A 22,632-nucleotide genomic window follows, 5' to 3' on the forward strand; every position below is an offset into this window, starting at 1 on the left:
CAGGGTGGTCGGGCTTGTGGATCTTGGGAAGGAGGTAGGACCGGGGAGTGCGGGGTTCCCGGACTATGAGGTTGGAAGCTGTGGGTGGGAGATCTCCCTGAATTCTTGAATTCTGTATGGTCTGGGAGATGATGGTTTGGTGATGGGGGGTGGGGTCATGGTCGAGGGGGCAGTAGGAAGAGGTGTCCTCGAGTTGGCGTTTGGCTTCAATGGTGTAGAGGTTAGTGTGCCAGACTACCACTGCACCCCCTTTATCCGCTGGCTTGATTGTGAGGTTGGGCTTGGAGCACGTTTCAGGCTCACTGCCTTTATTCCTGATGAAGGGCTTTTGGCCGAAACGTCGATTTCTCTGCTCCTAATCCAAATCATCTAATTGTTGACCCATTCTGACATCCTCCTCTTTCCATCCCTACTTCCTGTCCAACTGTCACCCAACGACTGTGGATTCTTTCCCCCCCCCCAAACCCCTCCTGCTGGCTCACGTTTCTGTTAATGTGGATTAGCTGTCTCTGGCGGTTCAGGATATACCCAGAGAATTCTGGCAATAGAATGAGGTCTTTTGCCCAGAATAATATTTGCTTTGGGCCATGCTATTTTGAACCTGCATGGCAGTGATTGCTTAGAGTTGCAAAATAAAAGTGTTACAGCAAATAGCCTTTGAAGGGTGTTTGTGTAGATATCTGGAAAATTGCTAGGCTTGCATCTGATTTTGTGTCCACTGTGTGCATTAGCTTCCGGGTCTTACTCTTGGCACCACCCTTAAGTGAAAATTCTTTTTCATGTTTTGAGAATGTAAAACCCAGAATCTCCTATTCTCTGGAGTTAGTTTAAAGCATAAAGTTTGCAAAATTAGGTCATATTGCTGAATATGGAGCACCAAATCATTAGAATTTTAAATTGCTGCAGTAATTTGGCAATTTAGGACTTGATCAAAGCTATAATCACTAGTGTGGAAAAAGCAGTGCAGTGGTTGCGTGACAGTGTAGTCGCCTCAGAGTGCTTAGTACTGATAATGACATTCTGAGCCTACTCTAATATTATCGGTGGAAAGCTGACAAAACGCCTTAGGAATAAAGCAATTACGTGTCACAGTAGATCTGATGCACCTACAGTTACTTTGTTCATAACAAAACACTGAGTATTTTTTTGAGAAAGTAGTTATTTATGACATGCATAATAGCAAGAATTTTGCTGGTTTTGAGTAATTAATGAAGTTTAATTTTGAAAAATAATGCAACTTTGTTTTATTCATGATCTAGAAAACAAATTTTATGACAATTTTTAAACTTCATGCAAATAAAGTGCACCTATCAGTGATTGTATTGTGATTAAGCTTTAAGATATTATCATTTTGGAATTTGTTTTTTTAAAGAGGTAAAATAGATTGTGAAAATGACTTACTTTGTGTTTAACAGACCAGAAAGTCATTTGGAACAATGAACTAAAGACATAGGGCTTCACTTTATATTTATTAGGCTAAGTGCATGTTGTACTGAGTTTTCTTTTGGAGGGACTCCTACTGCGATACATAGTGAGATTTCTCACCATATTTTACTGGACATGTTTCATTAACCACCTACACCACCACTATGGTGTCTATCACGTCTGATTCCATCCTCATCTTATTGTGCACCTTACTCAGAATAACTCGTCACTCAAAAGATATTTGCCGACAGACCCAGCAGTCCTTGTACCTGCCTCATCTTTTAATAGGCCACTGTGCATCTGGATGAGCATTGGAATTCCATAAAACTGTAAGACATAGGAGTGGAAGCAAGGCCATTTGGCCCATCGAGTCCACACCATCATTTAATCATGGCTGATGGGCATTTCTATTCCATTTACTCACACTCTCCCTGTAGCCCTTAATTCCTTAAGAGATCAAGAATTTATCAATCTCTGCCTCGAAGACCCCCAACATCCCGGCCTCCACTGCACTCCGTTGCAATGAATTCCATAGGCCCAGCACTCTCTGGCTGAAGAAATGTCTCCTCATTTCCATTCTAAATTGACCCCCTCTAATTTTAAGGCTGTGCCCACGCATCCTAATATCCCAGCAAAACAGAAACAACTTCCCAGCGTCTACCCTTTTTAAGCCATGCATTATCATGTAAGTTGTTATTAGATCTCCCCATAACCTTCTAAACTCTAATGAATACATTTCCAGGATCCTTAGCCGATCATCCTATATTAGGCCTACCATTCCAGGGATCATCCGTGTGAATCTCCGCTGGACACGCTCCAGTGCCAGTATGTCCTTCCTGAGATGTGGGACCCAAAATTGGACACAGTATTCTAAATGGGGCCTAACTAGAGCTTTATAAAGTCTCAGTAGCACATCACTGCTTTTATATTCCAACCCTCTTGAGATAAATGACAACATTACATTCGCTTTCTTAATCACAGACTCAACCTGCACATCAACCTTTAGAGAATCCTGGACGAGCTCTCCCAGATCCCTCTGTACTTTGGCTTTATGAATTTTCTCACCGTTTAAAAAATAGTTCCTGCCTGTATTCTCTTTTCCAAAGTGCAAGACCTCGTACTTGCTCGCTTTGAATTTCATCAGCCATTTCCTGGACCACTCTCCTAAACCATTTAAATCTTTCTGCAGCCTCCCCACCTCCTCAGTACTACCTGCCTTTCTGCCTAACTTCGTATCATTGGCGAACTTTGCCAGAATGCCCCCAGTCCCTTCATCCAGATCATTAATATATAAAGTGAACAGCTGAGGCCCCAACACTGAACCCTGCGGGACCCCATTTGTCATCAGCTGCCGTTCCGAAAAAGAGCCTTTTATCCCAATTCTCTGCCTCCTGTCAGACAGCCAATCCTCAATCCATGCCAGTAGCTCACCTCAAACACCATGGGCCCTCACCTTCCAAAGCTACCTTACTCATTCAAGTACGTTTTGTAAAGATGTTGGAGAAAGGAACAATGATACTGCAATTCTCTAACAGGAACCTGGAAGGTGATGCAAAGGTGACAGGTCTCATTCCTGTAGGATTTAACAGAGGAAGCAGCATCACCAGACACTGGCAGCATGGTACAAGGTCACAAATTGAATCAGTGCTGTCTCGATGGTGCTTAGGAGTAGCCAGCAGTGTTGTAGGAAGGTCAATGGCAAATGGTCAGGATAAGTGCCCTTCTTCTCTCTACTATTGCACCCAGCTCACACCAGAGCTCAAGCTCTGCCACTTTTGCTATTGCCTGCAACATCATCTTCCTTCATTCACCTGCTCACATTCTCTCCACCTCTACTGAACTTCCCACACCACTAACTCTGTATGGCTTCTGCACTGCCTCCTTACCACCTTAGGATACCTCACCAGCTGTCATCCACTTGTATCAGCGCTAACAGCCATGCCAGCCACTGTCATCTCACTCAATTCCTTCCATCTTTTATTACAGCCCATAACAGGGTAGCAAATGTCCCATGGAGGTGAAAGGGTAGCAGATAGTAGGCTTCTCACCCACTGTGAGGAAAGAATCTTGGCCCTCTCAGGAAAAGACTGGAATCACTCCTGCAGGATCGCTGAGTAAGTACCAATTTTTCATTCCACTATAACTCTTACAGTAACCCTGCTCTCTCTCTGACAGTCAATCATTAATTTCACACCATTTCTAACCATTGGCCTTCTCTCCCTTTTGACTTGCAGTTACCACCAGCATCTCGTTCACTCTGTTGTGAAATACCCAACTCCCCCAGAAACCACTGGTTCAAGCTCCAGAACACCAAGCCCTCGTAGGAGGCATTGGCAAGGTTGCTTCCTGCGTGCGTGCTTCAATGTGGGGCCATAATCTGGTGAGCACTTCACATCTGGCTGAGGAAGAAAACTCTGAGGACTGCCAGTGTCCAGGCATCTGTTCAACCTCAGGCAGGAGAGAACACTAGTGTCGGCAATCAGTGGCTTTGTCCATATCCACAGGGAGGAGAAGGAGCCAACAGGTATGTTGGACACAGTGGCCCTCATTGCCCAGAAACTGCAGCACCTTGCCACAAGTGACAATGCAATGTACATAATTTGGTACTTTTCTATAAATGATACTTCTTTGATCTTGCATCTGGTTGTTTGTCTTTCTGTGTAGCCCCAAATGTAACTGTTGCAGCATGAAGCAAAAAATTCATGGCCTTACGTGATGTACTGCTTTCAATGTCTATGTCAGACTCTGCTGTTGCATGTGAAAGCAAGAGGAACAAGACTAACATTGGTGAGTCTTGGAATACCCCTTCCTCTCATGTCGAGTCACTTACCCCACGTGAAAGCAAGAGGAACCACTGGCATATGAGATGACTATGCCAGGTGTTGTCATACACTTTGAGACATGGCTGTTTGCTTGCTGCACTTGGCAGTTTGCTGCATAAACTGCTGACATATGGTGCAAATGTGACATTGACACAGCACACTGCCATATAGCAGATATCCATCCCCTTGACTGAGGACTGCTGACTCATGCATACTACCTGGTTTTATGTGATTGTGCTAATTGGCACAGCCAAGAAAAGCATGGATGTTGCGAGCATGCAGGTAGCGATCAAATGAGGAGCCCTGTGATGCAAACTGATTCAATCTATGAGCTAGGTGCCAGTTCCTGCACATTCTGTGCTGCTGCTGTAAGCTTTCAACACTAGTTGTCAGTGTAAGGCTGTGCTTCCAGAGCACCTTGCAGATGTATCAGAGAGTGCCTTGATGGTTGTGAGGGGTTAGCAAAAGCCAGATACCAGTGTCTGCCGATGAACAGTGCATACTGCTGGTGTGCATGGATTGTTCCCTGGGATGCTGTTTAGTCCTGAACAACATGGAAGTCCTTTGGAGCAAGCAAGGAACTGAAGTCACCAGATACACACTGTCATTTTCATGACTAGTTTTCTTGACACCTTGTGTGTTTGGCACATTTAGAAACAGGAAGCTGAACATTAATGCAGTGAGTTAGGCCATCAAAGGAATTTAACAAGCAATAATCAGCCTTAAAAGCAACTCAAGCTCCTGAGTGAGAAACTCACTTATTAGATTAGATTAGATTAGATTACTTACAGTGTGGAAACAGGCCCTTCGGCCCAACAAGTCCACACCGACCCGCCGAAGTGCAACACACCCATACCCCTACATTTACCCCTTACCTAACACTACGGGCAATTTAGCATGGCCAATTCACCTGACCTGCACATCTTTGGACTGTGGGAGGAAACCGGAGCACCCGGAGGAAACCCACACAGACACGGGGAGAACGTGCAAACTCCACACAGTCAGTCGCCTGAGGCGGGAATTGAACCCGGGTCTCTGGCGCTGCGAGGCAGCAGTGCTAACCACTGTGCCACCGTGCCGCCCACAAAAGTACACAAGCTGGAGTGAGATGCTCCCAATATTGAGTTAAGCCTCGTCAGACTTCTTGTCCTGTTCTGCCACAAATATTGTCATAGCCCATGTCACTGAGACTGCTTTAAGATTCTGCCTATGATTTTCAAGAAATCATGTGATTTTAGTTAAATGTCTCAACTTGGGAAGCTAATTGCCTCTTCTTTAGTGAACAACAAACTGACGTCATAGTAGAGTGAACAGCCAATGAGGAACTTCAAATCAGCGTCTACAGGAAAACACCACATATGGACCAAATATTGAACTACAGAAGCAATCAGCCCAACACCCACAAACGAAGCTGCATCAGAACATTATTTCAATGAGCCACCACACACTGCAGCACAGAGGAACTACGCAGAGCAGAGGAAAATCACTTGTGCAGTGTATTCAAAAAGAATGGGTATCCAATGAACACAGTCCATCGATTTCTCAGCAATAAACCCAAACAAGCAGACAAAATGCGTCCAGAAACCCTAGCCACTCTCCCCTGCAGCAAAGACATCTCGGTAATGACTGCTAGACTACTCCGACCCCTTGAGATCATGGTAGCCCACAAACTCACCAACACACTAAAACAGCAGCTAATGAACTTGAAAGACCCTATACAGACAACAAGCAGAACTAATGTCATTTACAAGATACCATGCAAGGACTGTCACAAACACTACATTGGACAAACAGGCAGAAACTAGCCACCAGGATACATGAACATCAACTAGCCACAACACGACATGACCCTTTCTCACTAGTATCCTTACATACGATGAGGAAGGACACCACTTCGACTGAGACAACACATCCATCCTAGGACAAGCCAAACAGAGACACGCAGAAGAATTCCTAGAAGCATGGCATTCCAACTGGAACTCAATCAACAAACACATTGACTTGGACCCGATTTACCACCTATTGAGAAAAAGAACAGGAAATGACATCACCACAGGAAACGACATCACCAATCCAAAGAAGCCCAAACATATAAACAGAAAGCAGGAATCATCAGCAGTGCTTTGTCTGGAGGCTCACTGAAGATGTTACCTAATATGGTGACGAAACATCTGAAAATAAACCTTCCAGCTCAGCGAGCAAACCTACATGCATAACCTCGACCTGAGCTACATATCTTCTCAAAACTCGCTAAATCTCCAGCCAATGAAAGTTTAGTTTGTAGACGTCTCCCAGCTGTCAGAGCTGGAAGAATGTCTTCAGTTGCAAGAGACCTTGGAGTGCAGGTTCATAGTTCCTTGAAAGTAGAATTGCAGGTAGATAGAATAGAGAAGAAGGTGATGGTAGACTTTCCTTTATTGGGCAGACCATTTATATAGGAGTTGGGAGGTTATGTTGCGGATATTGGTTAGGCCACTACTGGAAGATTGCATACAATTCTGGTCTCTTTCCTACTGGGAGGATGTTGTGACACCTATAAGAGTTTAGAAAAGATTTACGAGAATGTTGCCAGGGTTGGAGGATTTGAGCTATAGGGAGAGGCTGAAAAAGGTGGGGGTGTTTTCCCTGGAGCGTCGGAGGCTGAGGGGTGACCTTATAGAGGTTTATGGGGTGGGGGAGTTGAGAACTAGAGAGTATGGGTTTAGGATGAGAGGGGAAAGAAATAAAAAGGACCGAAGGGACAACTTTTTCACGCAGAGTGTGGTGCATGTATGGAAAGAGCTGCCAGAGGAAGTGGTGGGGGCTGTACAATTACAGCATTTAAGAGGCATCTGGATGGGTATATGAATAGTTTGGGTTTAGAGAACTATGGGTCAAATGCTGGCAAATGGGAGTAGATGAGGTTAGGATATCTGGTCGGCATGGACGAGTTGGACCGAAGAGTCTGTTTCTTCCTGTACATCTCTATGACTTTATGGCTTCAGCAGTCCAGGAATAAGAAGAGTCATTTAAATAAGAAATTAAAAAGTTAATGGAGGAATAAGATTTCAATGGGATTGAGAAACACTAAAGGATATTAATGGGAAAAATAATTGTTTTTGCTGTTAATTGGTGACCTTTTAGAGGTGTATAAAATCATGAAGGACATGGACAGGTGCCAAAGTCTTTTTCCTAGGGTGGAGGAATTCAAAATGAGAGGATGTAGGTTTAAGGTAAGAGGGGAAAGGTTTATAAAGGATCTGAGGAGTAACTTTTTCACGCAGAGGGTGATACATGTATGGAACAAGCTGCCAGAGGAAGTAGTGGAGGCGGGTACAATTACAATATTTAAAAGGCATCTGGATGGGTATATAAATAAGAAGGGTTGAGAGGAATATGGGCCAAATGCTGATAAATGGGACTAGGTTGGATTGGGATAGCTGGTCGGTGTTGACAAGTTGAGCTAAAGGGTCTGTTTCCATGCTCTGACCCTATGACTTTATGATTGTATAAATTTTTAAAATGTATTCTATATGTATAGCTTTTTTTCTTTTTTATGCTTGAAGCTGGTGCTGTTTTGTTAAAAGAATATCGGCAGCTTTGTGTGAATATGTTCAGTAATTAACCACCACAGAAGTCAAACTGCTAATGTAAAACATTTTTGATCAGTGAAGCTGGGTTTCACTCTGGGATCTGTCCATTATTAGAAAGGGTTTATAGCATTTGAAGAATTCAAGCAAATTAGAGAACGATGTAACAAGCAAAGTGGATATTGGGGAATCTGTAGATGTAGCATAACTGAACTTATAGAAGGCACAAAAGGTTAATAGACAAGGTATGATCACATAGGGTTAAGGGCAACATATTAGTTTGGATAGAGGATTGGATTACCAATAGCAAGCAGAGAGTCAGAATAAATGGGTCTTTTCCTTGTTGGCAAGCTGCAATTAGTGGGGTACCACAGGATTCAGTCCTCAAGACCCCAACTATTTACAATCTATATTAGTGACTGAGATGCAGGATAAAATATGCTGTAGCCAAATTTGTAGGTGACACTAAAATAAGTGGGAAAGTGAATTGCAATAAATAAATAAGAAATTTATAAATGGATATGGATAGGTTAGGTAAATGGGCTAAAATTTGGCAGATGAAGCTTAACATGGATAAATGTAAGGTTAACCATTTTGGTCAGAAGAATAGAAAGGCAACTTATGTAAATGGAGAGAAATTTGAGAGTGTCTTGTTGCAGAGAGATCTTGTGCAGGAATCGCAGAAAACTAGTATGCAGGTACAGCAGATAGTAAGGAAAGCAAATGAATTTTGGCATTTGTTGCTAAAGGAATGGAGCTTAAAAACAGGGAAGTGTTGCAATTGTGTAAGGCATTGGTGAGGCTGCATCTGGAGTACTGCGTAGGGTTTTGGTCCCCCTACTTGAAGGATATAATTGCATTTGAATCAGTTCAGAGGAGGTTCACTGGATTAATTCCAGTGATGGAAAACTTGTCTTATGAGGAGAGGTTAAGCAGTTTAAAAGAATGAGAGGAAATCTAATTGAGGTATATAAAGTGCTGAAGGGGATTGACAAAATAAATGTAGAGTGGATGTTTGGGCAATCTAGAATGAGAGGTTGTTGTTTTACATTTAGGCATGGCAGATTTAAAATCAATGAGAAATTGCTTCTCTCAAAGGGTCGCTAACCCAGAGTGCAGTTGGTGTTGGGACACTGAATAATTTTGAGGAGGAGATAGGCAACTTTTTAATAAGTAATGAGTTAAAAAATAATGAAGAATAGGCAGGAAAGTTGAGGCTGATATGATCGCACCTGAGCAGCATTGAAGGGTTCAATTGCCTACTCATGCTCTTAGGTTTTTTTTCTCATACCATCAGCTGGGATCCTAACAGTATGTCTGAGCAGACCTATAAGGTGTACGAGAGTTTGTACTATTTGTTCTGGACTGACTTTAAGGACCTTCCTATTTATGTAAAGTTTACAATGCTGTTATGTATCTATGCAATAAGATCCTTTCAGGCTACCCCGAAGAAGAACTACCACCTAAGTCATATCTATGAAAAAGCATTTGACTAATAGGGTGTTTTTATCAGGAGGGAGAAAAGACACTTGACTAATTCCCTGCTGGAAAGAAGACAAAATCAAGTGAGGATGCAGACCTTTTTCCACTAGCCAGTCATCCCAGGAGCTTTTTTATCCCCAGCAATGAGGCTGTACATATGACATTGAATGTGTCCATTACCACAAAGGTTATAACCCCATAAAAGTGTAGGTAGTTTCAAATTTTGTGAAATTTGATATATTATCCAGGGAGCAACCTCTATTGCTTTTGTAACACAATAGTCTTTTATTTGCATTATTTGTACGTCCCAAAAGAACAAATGATGTAATCTTTAATCGGAATCTGTCCTGCATGCATGGTGGAGGTTAATGACTACCTCCCAAATCCACAACACATGACTCCAAATAGAAGAGAAAAAAACAACAGATTTTTAATAAATTTGAACACAAATGGAGTTGTCCCAACTATATAATGAGTACACTTTGACTTTTGAGTTGTTGTTCAGTTATTTTATTTTAAACACTCCATTTTCTTTTACGTATGCAAACACTTGCTCTTTTAAAAAAATGCACAAAATAAATAGCTGAATAAAATGTTTGAAACTAATGATATAGATTTTATTCACATTAATTTAAGGACATTATCAACCAGATACTATCAGGTCTATGAGATGCATTTTGCCATGTTATGCCTCGTGCAAAATTATAAACAATGCATATGTTCACACTGTAGAAATTTTAGCCAACCGAGCTGCAGCTCTGAAGAGAAATGTCACATGAAAACCAGGATTTCTGGAACAACTAAGACTGTCAGGTTATTTTCATTTGTTTTAAATATCTGTGATGCAGGAGTTATGTCATTCATTGCCCTAAGATGATGATGATGATGCTATAATCTTTGTAGTAATCAAGCTTTCACAATGTATTGAGTGAAGGAGTGCATGTTTTTGGTGCTGATATTAAGTAATGGGATGCATAGCGTGTGGGACTTGGAAACACAGAAAATAGGATTAGGATCAGGAGTAGGCCTTTTGGCCCTTTAATCCTGCTCCATCATTTAATATGATGATGAAATCCCTGCTGAAATGCTAAAATATGTCGAACAGACACTGTGACACAAATCCATGATCACATTAAACTTATCTGGGAGGAAGCGAGCATACTAGGAAATCTTGAAAATGGTCACAATTATGATATCTGACAAAGAAAACATCTGACTGGAAATTACAAAGAAATTTCATAGGAATGGCCATTATGAGAATCCTCCTCAATCATCTCCCAATAGCTGAAAAGCTCCTCTACGAGTATCAACATAATTCCTTGAAGTTTGCATCGCAGGTAGACAGATTGGTGAAGAAGGCCTTTAGCACGCTTGCCTTTATCACTCAGACTTTGTATATAGCAGTTAGGCCATCATGTTGAGGTTGTACAGGACATTGATGAGGCTTCTTCTGGAGTACTGTGTACAGTTCTGATCACACTGCTTTGGTAGGATATTATTAAATTGGAGAGGGTTCAGAAAAGATTTACCAAGATATTGCTGGGACTGGAGAGTTTGTGGTATAGGCTGGGACTTTTTTCACTGGTGTGCAGGAGGTTGAGGAGTGATCATATAGAGGTTTATAAAATTTGAGGGGCACAGATAGGGTGAATAGGTCTTTTCTCTGGGGTGAATAAGTTCAAAACAAGAGGGCTTTTTTTAAAGTGAGAGGAGAGTGATTTAAGAGGGACCTGTGAGGCAATTTTTCACATTATGATGGTTTGTATGTGGAATGAACTGCCAGAGGAAATGGTATATTCAAGTATACTTATAATATTTAAAATAAATTTTGGATAGATACATGAATAGGGAAGGATTAGAGGGATCTGGACCAAATGCAGGCACTAGTTTAGTTTGAGAAACTTGGTCAGCAAGGACAACTTGGACCGAAAGGACGGTTTCTGTGCTGTGTGACCCTACAAAGAGGCACAATGGACACAATTTTCAGTGCACAACAAATCCAAGTGCAGGGAACAGTACCGACCTCTGTATGTGGCCTTCGATTCAGTCAATTGCGAGAATTGTGGAATATCCTCTTCAAGTTTGACTGTTTGCAGAAATTCATCACCACTCTTCACCTCTTCATATTGACATGCAAACTGTGATCCTCACCATCATGGACCCAATATCGGTGCAAACTGGGGTCAAGCACTGCCATTTCATTATACCAACACTCTTCTCCATCTTCTTCACTGCAACCTTCCACCCCATCTCTGCGAAGCTCCCTGCCAGAGTGGAGTTCTTCTACAGGATAAATGCAAAACTATTAAACCTTTGCCTCCAGATCACAACCAAATCCACCCGTCTGTCATCATCAGGCTGCAGACAGCAGATGACACCAGCAGGTGTGTGCAATGACACTGAGCTGCAAACCATCAACACATTCACCAAGGCATGAGTGAGTGGGCCTCAGACTAAATATCCAGAAAATAAAAGTTCTGTACTGTACCACTCCTGCCGCACAACACTGCCCCTGACAATCAAAATCCACAGCAAGCCCCTGACAATTATCATTTCTCATACCTTGGGAGCCTCCAGTCAGTGTAAGCAATATGCCAATGCAGCCATCAGGCACCTGAGGAACAGAGTATTCAAAACCTCAAACCCAGCGCCAAGCTTATGGTCTATTGAGCAGCCTTGATCCCCACCCTCCTGTATGTATCAGAAACATGAACCGTATACACCTCAAATCCCTGGAGAGTTATCAGCAGTACTGCCTTTACAAAATCCTGCAAATCCATTAGCAGAATAGACATACCAACGTGTGCCCTCCCAAGCCAATATCCCTAGTATTGAGGCATTGGTCACGCGAGACCAGTGTGCCCAACACAAGACTCCCTAAACAAGTGCTGTTCTCCAAGCTCTACAATAGTAAATGATCACTGGGAGAGCAGAGGAAATACTACAAGGACACCCTGAAAGCCTTTCTTGAAAAAAATTGCAACATTCCCACACTCTGTCAAGTGGGAATTGCTTTCCCGAGAACATACAAACTGAAGTGAAGCATCTGTGAAGGTGCCAACTACTTTGACCATCACCTGAGTGAAGCTACTTGGTAGCCAAGCATAAGCAACAGAAAGAGCGCACAGAATCGAGAGTGTGTCATCCAATTGTCTCAAGAAACACCACCTGCCTCACCTGTGGCAGTCTTTATCTCCAGGATTGGACTATACAGTCATTGGGGAACACCGCTGCCCCCTAATGGAAACAAGTCATCCTCGACCCTAAGGGCAGACATCCAACTCTTGACTCTGTTCCTGCTTTCACCTCATATCCTGTGATCACTTTCGCCATTAAAAACTATGTCTAACTTCTTGAAAACATTCTGCCACAGAGAATTCCAAAAGTTTATACTCTCTGGGTGAAGAAATTTCTTCTCATCTCAGTCTCAAATGGCTTACACTGTAAAGTCTGATAAACCTTTGTTGCATTCTCTCCATAGCCAGAACATCCTTCCTCAGATATGTACTGCACATAATCCTTCAAGCGCGGTCTCACCAAGGCTGTGTACATTTGCAGCAAGACGTTCCTGCTCCTATACACAACATTGCTACTCTTGTGTTTTGTGATGGCAGAGATGAGGAAATATTTCTTCGCCCGAGAGTGGTGAGTCTATGAAGTTCACTACTAAAGAAAGCAGCAAAGGCTAAAATATTGTTTGATTTTAAGGAGGAGTTGTATAGAGCACTTGGGCTAAAGGGATCAAAGGGTATGGGTGAAAAGGTGGAATAGGTTCAAAGGGCCAAATGACTTACTCTTTTTTTTAATGTTTCTTTGAGGGATGAGGAGAAATGCTGTTGATGTAAATGTGGCAATTTGTTATTTCTTTTGGTCCAGTAGATAGTACAAGATGCATCCATGGTACTCTGGAGGTAAATGTCGTGATTGAGGAGGAACCAATCAAGTAAATATTAAATGATTTTCTTAAAAAGACATAATTTTAGTCTTGCAAAAATTTTTGATTTTGTTAATTTTTATTGCAAGGTTCTCTAACTGCCCAGGAGAAACAAACAAATCTGTAGGAGTTTTTCTCCTCATCGTCAAAGCATTCTGTACTTTTGATTCATACTTAAACTGTTGCTACGTTTCATTTTTGCAGCTGTTTCACTTTGAATCAGCCTGTGGAAAATGAGAAGTGACACAAAAGTAAGTGATAAGGTTGACACAAAAAGTCTGAGGAAGAATATCGACAGGTTAACCAAGTGGGCAAAAACTTGGCTGGGCAAAACTTGAGGTTACACACTGTTACAGGAAGAATAGAGGAGCTAACTGTTGTTTAAATGGAGAAAGACTGCAGAAAGATACAGCAGCGATTTGGAAGTCCTTGTATCACAAAAAGCTAGCATACAAGTTCAGCGGGTAATAGGGAATGCAAATGGAATGTTGGCCTCTGTTTCAATGTGAATGGAGTATAAAAATGGGGATGATATGCTAAAATTATACAGGGCACTTTTCTTATAAATGATTTGTTATTTATATAGGTACCAGAGTATGATGACTTAGACACTTCTCACTGTATTTTTTTGTAAATATACAAGTGACAATAAATTACAGGTACACAATCTTTTGTCCGAAAGCTCAAGACCAACTGGTTTATGGAATTCGGAATTTTTCGAATTTCAGAATGAGTGACAGTTTGACGGTGAAATTTTAAAAAGTCTTACCGAACAGCAGACTACGGACTCTGAGACAGAATTGAGGCCTGCTGGTGCTGGGCCACGCCCACCCACGTCACATCTGAGTGACATGAATCAAGTGGGTGTGGAGTTGGGTTAACTGTTTGCATGCCAAACAACCTTGTTAATGAGGAAAAAACTTCACAAAGAAACATTCGGAGCTTTTCGGATTTTGGAATTTCAGATAAAGGGTTGTTTACCTGTACCATTCTATTATATTCTATTCTGTTCTAGTTAGACCACAACTGGAATACAGTGCTAGTTCGGCCCCCTGACATAAGGAAAGATCTAAGGGCATAATCTCAAAGTAACATCGTTATTGCCCATTTAAAACAAATGAAGATTTATCCTCTCAGAGGACTGTGAATCTATGGAATTATTTTATGGCAGATGGCTATGAAGACTGGATCATTAAGTTTATTCAAGGCTGAGGTATTTTTTTTAAAGTCAGTATCTATAGTTATAGGGGAAAGATAAGAAAGTGAAACTAAGGATCATCAGATGATTTCACTGAATGGCAGAACAGACTCAAGCTGAATGACTGATTATTTATGCTTCTACATCTTATTGTCTGTAAGAAATGTTGCACAACAGAAAACTTGCATTTAACACAAGTCTTAATGTATAACTAATCAGAATCCTGTAGCATCAGCACTGAGTTCAGATTGTATTTCCATCTGAGTTGGGATTTGAGAGCAGGAGCTAACTAGACCCCATGGCTTGTGTATATAATTATTTCCCCATTTTAAAGTCTCAAATTCTGTCCATAGTTTTATTATACTTTGAATTTAGGTTGTTACTTATGGTTAAATTAGGAAGCCATATGATAATTCAGTAAACAAAGGATTGGCACATAGATATTTCTCTGTATTCCAAGTTGAATTGCTGGAGTGGTGCAGCCACAGATGGGAAGGAGTAATTACAGTGTGACACAGAAATCTATGATGCAGCATCAAATGAGCATTTACTCATATCACATTAAGTTTAAAAATATGAAGTTGTTTTAGCAAATAATGATCTTGCGGCTCAGTATGCTATTGACATTACTAATCAGCAGAATATCTACTAACACCAAATTGTTATGCTGGTTGTAGCAAGTTTGAAAAAAGTTGACCTGATACAAAACAGGATTTTGTTTTAATAGCAAATAATGTTTTGTACAGTGTTCTAATTTGATTATGAATTTGACTGTACTAGAAATGTAATTGATTTTTAACTGTTACATGTAGAAATTTGAAACTAATATTTTTCTTTTAACTCTGTTGCTGAAATTTCATCTTTTTCACCTTGTTCTTGCATCTCCTGTTTAGCCTCAAGGCCCTTTCTATCATTTGATATGAACTTTTCAACTTTTCACACCCATTCTGACCTTTGTTGTGCAGGTCTTGTATCCTATGAAGCTTTAACTTTTCCCGTCCACCTTGCTTTGACTGTTTTTGCAGAGCATTGCATTTGCCTGGAGTATCAGTTGTACATTGAGTGTTGGACTTCACTAATGTTGTCAGTGATTGACACGCTGTACACATGATGCTTGCCATTTTTGTGAATAATGTTCACTTAAATTCATTCATCTGGATGTTGGTAATCCTGCCTTTTTTCTGCTTGTCAGTGGTTGTCTTTCAAAGAGTGTATCCATAACAACTTTAGAAGTCCTTATTAAATGTAGATCTTTCACGACAAATGCAGCCTTCTCCTGGGGTTAATTTTTGTGTCGTATTGAACATCTCACCAACCTTTTTCGCAATATTAGTCACTGCCTTCATGTCATTTTGGTATTTTAATTAACATGCTCTCCTTTTAAAAAAAAACAAAAATTCTTTTGTAACGTATGAGTCTACTTCCGACAATTCAGCCATTGTTTCTACCTAAAAATGAATTATTCAAAGATTTGAATTAAACAATTCTGTTTTATGTATAAATATAAGTTTTGTGATGACAATGTGAAAAGTAAGGGCTGAATGTCTGATTTTAAGGTGTGGACTGAATATGATGTTGTGCTATGGTCCAATTGCCCCTTCCTTCTCAGCCAGCTACATCAAAAAAAAGTGTGCAGGAGAAAAACTGCAGGTCTGGCAAGCTCCCATAGAGAGAAAAGAGTTAAACCTTCTGACAATGGGTCACTGGTCTTGAAATATTAACTCTATTTTCTCTTTACAGATGCTGCGTTTTTCCAGCACTTTCGACTTTTGTTTCAGGTTTCCATCATCTGCATTTCTTTATTTATCTAAACCAACAGTTGATCTTAAATGCTTATGTGGGACACCTCGGCTAATAATACATTCTTAAATTATGGTTATAAACTATCTTTTTTTTCTAAATGACAAACTAATTATTAGTTAAAAGTTTAATTGTAACTAATCTCAGTGGACGGACTGTTACAAGTGCTGATGAATTTGCAGCCCAAAGCGAACTGGATTTTTGGTGAATAGCTGCCAGTTTGAATTGTTTAGCTAATAGTCATTTTTGATATTGGCTCAAAATCTGCCAATAAAGCTAATTATTTTAGGAATAGATTTAACTTCCACTTTGTGATTGTATGTAGTGAATGAAATATTTACATATGCATTCGTATAGATACATTACATATGCATAGATACAAGATTTTCGAGCTGCAAGTGAAATCTAAGCCTGCATTCTTTCAATTGTGAAGTTGTTTAAGATAGAAAATTCTTAGGAGCTATTCGAGAAGAAATATGGATGAGTAGTGATTGGGGATGAGTAGGGGACTAAGGAAATTTATATTTCCAAGTGAAAAATTGTATCATCCTGGAATTTGTGTTGTTTTGCATTTTAAGTGCCGTCTGTGAAATGGGATGGATTGAGGAGGGCTCAGAGACTAGATCTGAGAGTTTGTCTCAGAAGCTCCAGGGATTGTTTCATTCTAACTGAAAACCCTACTTGTGACAGTTAAATTTATAGTTGCTCGAGTTTTTTTTTTACCAAAGGCTTGTCCCAACATCCCGAGGGGTTGAACATTTTACAGAACGCAATGTCAGAGTACACACACGATAATTGAAGATTATACCGTGAAAGTTTCACACTACATTTAATGTTCAAAAAACCTAAAGCAGTAAAACAAGACATTATCATACTTACGGTGTCCTCATGCATACAAAGTCTTCAGCAGTAAAATAAATTACAAACATAGAAAAGGGTGCAAAGAAATCAAACCAATTTATAAATTCTATTAATTACAAATTGCAATCCCAATAATGAAGGATCCTCATTATGTGCCATATTCCCAAGTCCCATGCTGACTTCCTCACTTAGATGTAAATTTTGTCTTCCCATAGTACCTGTACCAAGTAAATTTTTTGACCTGCACTTTAAATACCTAGATCTCCTTGAATTTCTTTGCGCAGTTTTGAATACTCTCTCACTGTTCACATAAACTGCATCCCACTAAACTTCTCTTCCTCTAATTGCCTTTTATGTTTTTGAGATCTTTTTCATCAGCAAGTTCATCTCAGACCACATCCATGATGCAAGGATGACCACTGTCATGTCCTGTGACTGCCCATAGAGTCTTAATTTAGGGGGACATGGTAGCATAGTAGAAATGTCACTGGACTAGCAAATCTAGATGTCCAGGCTACTGCTCTAGGGATGGAGATTCAATTCCATTCCCTGCCACCACCGCTACTGTGAAAATAAAATTCAATGAATAATTTTATAATTGAAAGCTATTCTCAGTGATGGTATCACGAAACTGCAATTAATTAGCATAAAAACTAATGTAGTACAGTGATGTCCTTTAGGGAAGGAAATCTGCTGTCTTTACCTGTTCTGGCCTACATGTGAATCCAGATATGGTTAACTACCTTCTGAAATTATCTAGTGTTGGAAATTGGGGTCCCTTTAAAACTGTGTTCACCCAGTGTTCCTTATTTGGTATTTTCTGTGTAGCATGAAATCTCATTTAACTGTCTTACAGTGATAACTAGCGTTATACAGGCATAAGGGAGAGATTTATTGTGCACCACACTATCCTATTGTGAGTTCAACATTTTGGAAATCATCAACTTTTGTTTGTGGGAGGACTGAAACTAGCCTTTAAATTGTGATGGGCAAGGGGACACTGGTCATCCTGGCATCATGAGTAACTGCTCATGGTCATTGACCAAAAGAGCTTAGACAAGTGATTGACACAGCAGGGATGGCCAGCACCTAAAATAAGTATACCAGTAGGGATAGGTAAAAAGATACAGATACAGGCAAGAAAATCCAGGGAAATGATATCACCTTCTTGGGAGATGAGTTCCTTTACATCAACCTGAGGGAATAATGAAGGCAAAGACCTATTCCCCTTCAAAACTACTGCTCCTGTTCCTCCATTCTACAGGACAGATTTAGGATCACTGAATTGTTCTGTCAGTCGTATACTTTTTTTGCCGAATTAACTGATGTATCATCTAAATTGCTGCTTCCTAATAAACTCAAATTATCAGAAAACTGCTACAACTCTTTGATTTCCTATACTGTGATCAAGCACCCCAAAATCAACATGAGGCAAGCAATTCAGCTCAAGGGCAATTTGGGATAGGCAATAAATTTGGTCTCTGGTCTTTTTTTTTAGATTACTTACAGTGTGGAAACAGGCCCTTCGGCCCAACAAGTCCACACCGACCCGCCGAAGCGCAACCCACCCAGACCCATTCCCCTACATTTACCTCTTCACCTAACACTACGGGCAATTTAGCATGGCCAATTCACCTAACCTGCACATCTTTGGATTGTGGGAGGAAACCGGAGCACCCGGAGGAAATCCACGCAGACACTGGGAGATTGTGCAAACTCCACACAGAGAGTCTCCAGAGTCTTTGACTGCCATATCCTACGAAAAATGTTCCACCACTCACCAGTCTTTCTACCTCACCATCAGTCCATGGTAAATACTTGTATCCCTTGCTAGTTGGATCTCAAACTTTCAAATTCCTCTCCCTTGGATATCTACCTGTCACAACATTACTGCTGTAAGTTTTAATAATCTAATGCTGTTTTAACCCCTTACATTCTTGAAATTGCACCTTTTTTTCTGCATTGGTATATCCCTGATCTGTCCCTGTCTTTTCGTGTGCATGTAAATCCTATCTTTCAGAATCACCTTTGGATTCAATTTCTGATGAAGGGCTTTTGCCCGAAACGTCGATCTTTCTGCTCCTCGGATACTGCCTGACTTGCTGTACTTTTCCAGCACCACTCTAATCTTGACTCTAATATCCAGCATCTGCAATAATCACTTTCACCACTGAAGTCCGGCTCACAGATTTATAGTTCCCAGGCTTGTCCCTCCAGTCTTTCTGAAATAGAGTTATGGCGATGTACAGCATGGAAACAGACCCTTCGGTCCAACCTGTCCATGCCGACCAGATATCTCATCCCCATCCAGTCCCACCTGCCAGCACCTAGCTCATCTCCCTCCAAACTTCCCCCACTCACATATCCGTCCAAATGCCCCCTAAATGTTGCTTGCTGAGATATTTGTATCATTGATAGTCACAGGTGAGGTGCCGGAAGACAGAAGGTTGGCTAACGTGGTGCCACTGTTTAAGAAGGGTGTTCGACAAGGTTCCCCAGGGGAGATTGATTAGCAAGGTTAGATCTCATGGAATACAGGGAGAACTAACCATTTGGATACAGAACTGGCTTAAAGATAGAAGACAGAGGGTGGTGGTAACGGATACTTTTTCAGACTGGAGGCCATTTCCCAAAATTCAATAGATTTGGAAACAGCCCCTCAAATTGGCAGGCAGCAAATGTTTCACAACTTTTCAAGAGCGGAGGGAGGGAGAAACCATTCATCAACAGGATGTTAGCCTAACATCAGTCATTAAGTAAGTGAGAACGCATCTTCGTGGTTTCCACAGGGATCAGTGTTGGAGCCACTGTTGTTTGTGATATGCATAAATGAACTGGAAGAGGCATTGGTGGTCTGATCAGTAAGTTTGTAGATGACACAAAGATTGGTGGAGTAGCAGAAAGCATAGCAGACTGTCAAAGAATACAGGAGAATATAGATAGACTGGAGAGTTGGGCAGAGAAGTGGCAGATGGAGTTCAATCCTGAAATGAAGGCACTATGATGTGTTAATGGGGCAGAATGCATCTTCAGAAGAAATGATGCAATGTCACATCATTTTGCTAGTCTTTGAAGCCTTATGACAAGTTGAAGCCACAATAAGATGTTAATGTTTTCGTTACCTCAGCAGACTGTGTAAATATTCTTTTAGCAGCAAAGCAAGACCAAGAATATTATACAGCAGCAGCAAGTGAAAGAGCAATGAGGAGAGGTCTCTAGTATTACTGGAAAACTTCAAGCAGGTCATGGGATCCAATCGAGCAGAACTGTTGCTGAATTGGTACTCAAGATTTACTTGTGCTGCATCTGATCTCACAGGAAAGCTGAGCCAACGATCAGCTCAATATGCCATCGTGTGTAATGAGTAGTTGTGCAAGTAATATCATAGTCAGGCAAGAGGTCATCTGAAAAACAGCAACACATTAGGAGGTAATAAAAACATTCAATGCTTGCTTCAATCAGTGAAAAAATGCTTATGTTAAATGAGCTGAATTTAATAAATGTACCCAGTGATAAGGTGGAAGTATTAACACTTAATCATCTCTACAGATATGCTGAGAACTGTGAGTATTGCAGCTTAAAAGAAGAATGACTCAAAGGCAGAACTGTTGCAGGAGGTGTAGATGAAGTATTCTCTGACCACTTTCAGTTGAGGGATGATTTAACATTAACCAAAGTATTTTACCTGAGCAGACAAGCTGAGATCAGGAAGTAAACCTAATGGATTTGGGGTGATGGAAGTGATATCCCAAAGATGACTCCATCAAATGTAACATTTAAACCAGAGAGGTGATTGTAGAAGTAAGGAGGAGGAGTACATCATCCACCCGGCTAACTTATCAGCATGATGGGAAGTAAGCACGTGTGAAAATTGTCCCGCCAAAGAGGCTAATTGCCATTCATGCATGAAGTACAGTCACTTCTCAGCTGTGTTGCAGTAAGAGTTGAAAAATGTGATGCTGGAAAAACACAGCAGGCCAGGCAGCATCCGAGGAGCAGGATTCTGTGTTTTTCCAGCACCACATTTTTCAACTCTGGTACTCCAGCATCTGCAGTCCTCACTTTCTCCCTTGTACAGAATAAGTCAACAGGGAAATCCTCAAAAATGGCATGGTCCATGAAATAAAAGATATCAGTGATGTGAACATAAGAAATAGGAGCAGGAGTAGGAATTTCAGCTCCTCAAGCCTACTCTGCCATTCAATGGATCGTGGCTGATCTCATCTCAGCCTTAACTCCAACTTTCCTGCCCGTTCTCCATAACTCTTTAAATCATTACAAATAAAAGATCTTCTATCTCCTCAAATTTACTACATGTCCCAGCATCCACCACACTCTGAGGTAGTGATTTCCACAGATTCATGACCCTTTGATAGAAGTATTTTCTCCTCATTTCTGTTTATTTCATTATATTTAAATCTGATACCTCATCCTCAAACTATAGAATAGAATCCCTACAGTGTGGAAATAGGCCCTTCGGCCCAATGAGTCTACACTGACCCTCTGCAGATAATCCCACCCATACCCATTTTCTGAGTACTGTACATTTATCCCACACTAATGCACCTACACATCCCTGGACACTATGGAAAATTTAGCATGTCCAATTCACCTAACTTGCGTATCTTTGGATTGTGAGAGGAAATCGGAGTAAACCCATGCAGACATCGGGAGAATGTGCAAACTCCACATGGACAGTCACCCGAGGTGGGAATCGAACCTGGGTTCTTGGCGCTGTGAGGCAACAATGCTAACCACTGGGCCACCGTGCTGTTTTAGATTGCCCCACAAGTGGAATCATCCTCTATGTATCTACTTTGCCATTCTCCTTTAGTATCTTTTTTATCTCAATTAAATCTCCTCTCATTCTTCTAAACTCTAGAATATAGGCCTAAACTGCTCAATCGCTCCTCATAAAACAAAGCCTCTTGCCTCTGGAATCAAATTAGTGATTCTCCTCTGCATTACCTCTTATGCAACTACATTCTTTCTCAAGGGGCCAAAATTGTATGCTGCTCTCCAGGTGCAGTCTTGTGCAGTTGAAGCAGCACTTCACTTTTATTCTCTATTCCTTTCACAATAAATGCCAAAATTCCATTTGCACTCCTTAATACCTGCTGTACCTTAATTCTAATTTTCTGTGACTCCTGCATGGGGACAACCAGATCTCTCTCCACTGAAGCACTCTGCAGTTTATTTCCAGTTAGATAATAAGTTGCCTTTCTATTCTTCTGACCAAAATGGATCACCTCACACTTAGCTGCTGTAAACTCCATCTGCCAGATTTTGGCCCATTCACCTAATCGATCGATTTCCATTTGTAAATTGCTTATTTCAACTTAGTATCCTACCTATTTTAGTAGATTTGCAAATTTGGCTATATTACCTTCTATCCCTGCATCCAAATCATTAATATAGATTGTAAATATTTGGAGCCCAAAGACCGAACTCTGTGATACCCAATTGGTTGTAGCTTGCTATCTAGAAAATTACATTTATCATGACTCTGTTTTCTGTTGGTATGGTGAGCCAATCCTCTAT

General features: G+C 40.9%; 1 protein-coding gene across 4 annotated transcripts in view; it reads left to right on the plus strand.

The window, feature by feature from the left end:
• LOC122553140 (WD repeat containing planar cell polarity effector) overlaps positions 1-22,632 on the plus strand; it is a 134,053-nt gene that overhangs the window by 11,748 nt on the left and 99,673 nt on the right. Inside the window, exons 2-4 of one of the 4 annotated variants that reach the window (XM_043696719.1) lie at positions 3,412-3,539; positions 3,660-3,949; positions 12,780-12,943. The exons of 1 other annotated variant lie outside the window; for it this stretch is intronic. The gene's annotated coding sequence lies outside the window, so the exon portion shown is untranslated. Of the gene's footprint in view, positions 1-3,411; positions 3,540-3,659; positions 3,950-12,779; positions 12,944-13,177; positions 13,242-22,632 lie in introns of those variants that run through there. 2 more of the 4 variants (XM_043696716.1, XM_043696720.1) reach the window with 2 other exon arrangements.

This window comes from Chiloscyllium plagiosum, chromosome 9 (assembly GCF_004010195.1).
Source record: "Chiloscyllium plagiosum isolate BGI_BamShark_2017 chromosome 9, ASM401019v2, whole genome shotgun sequence".
NCBI classification, from domain to species: domain Eukaryota; kingdom Metazoa; phylum Chordata; class Chondrichthyes; order Orectolobiformes; family Hemiscylliidae; genus Chiloscyllium; species Chiloscyllium plagiosum.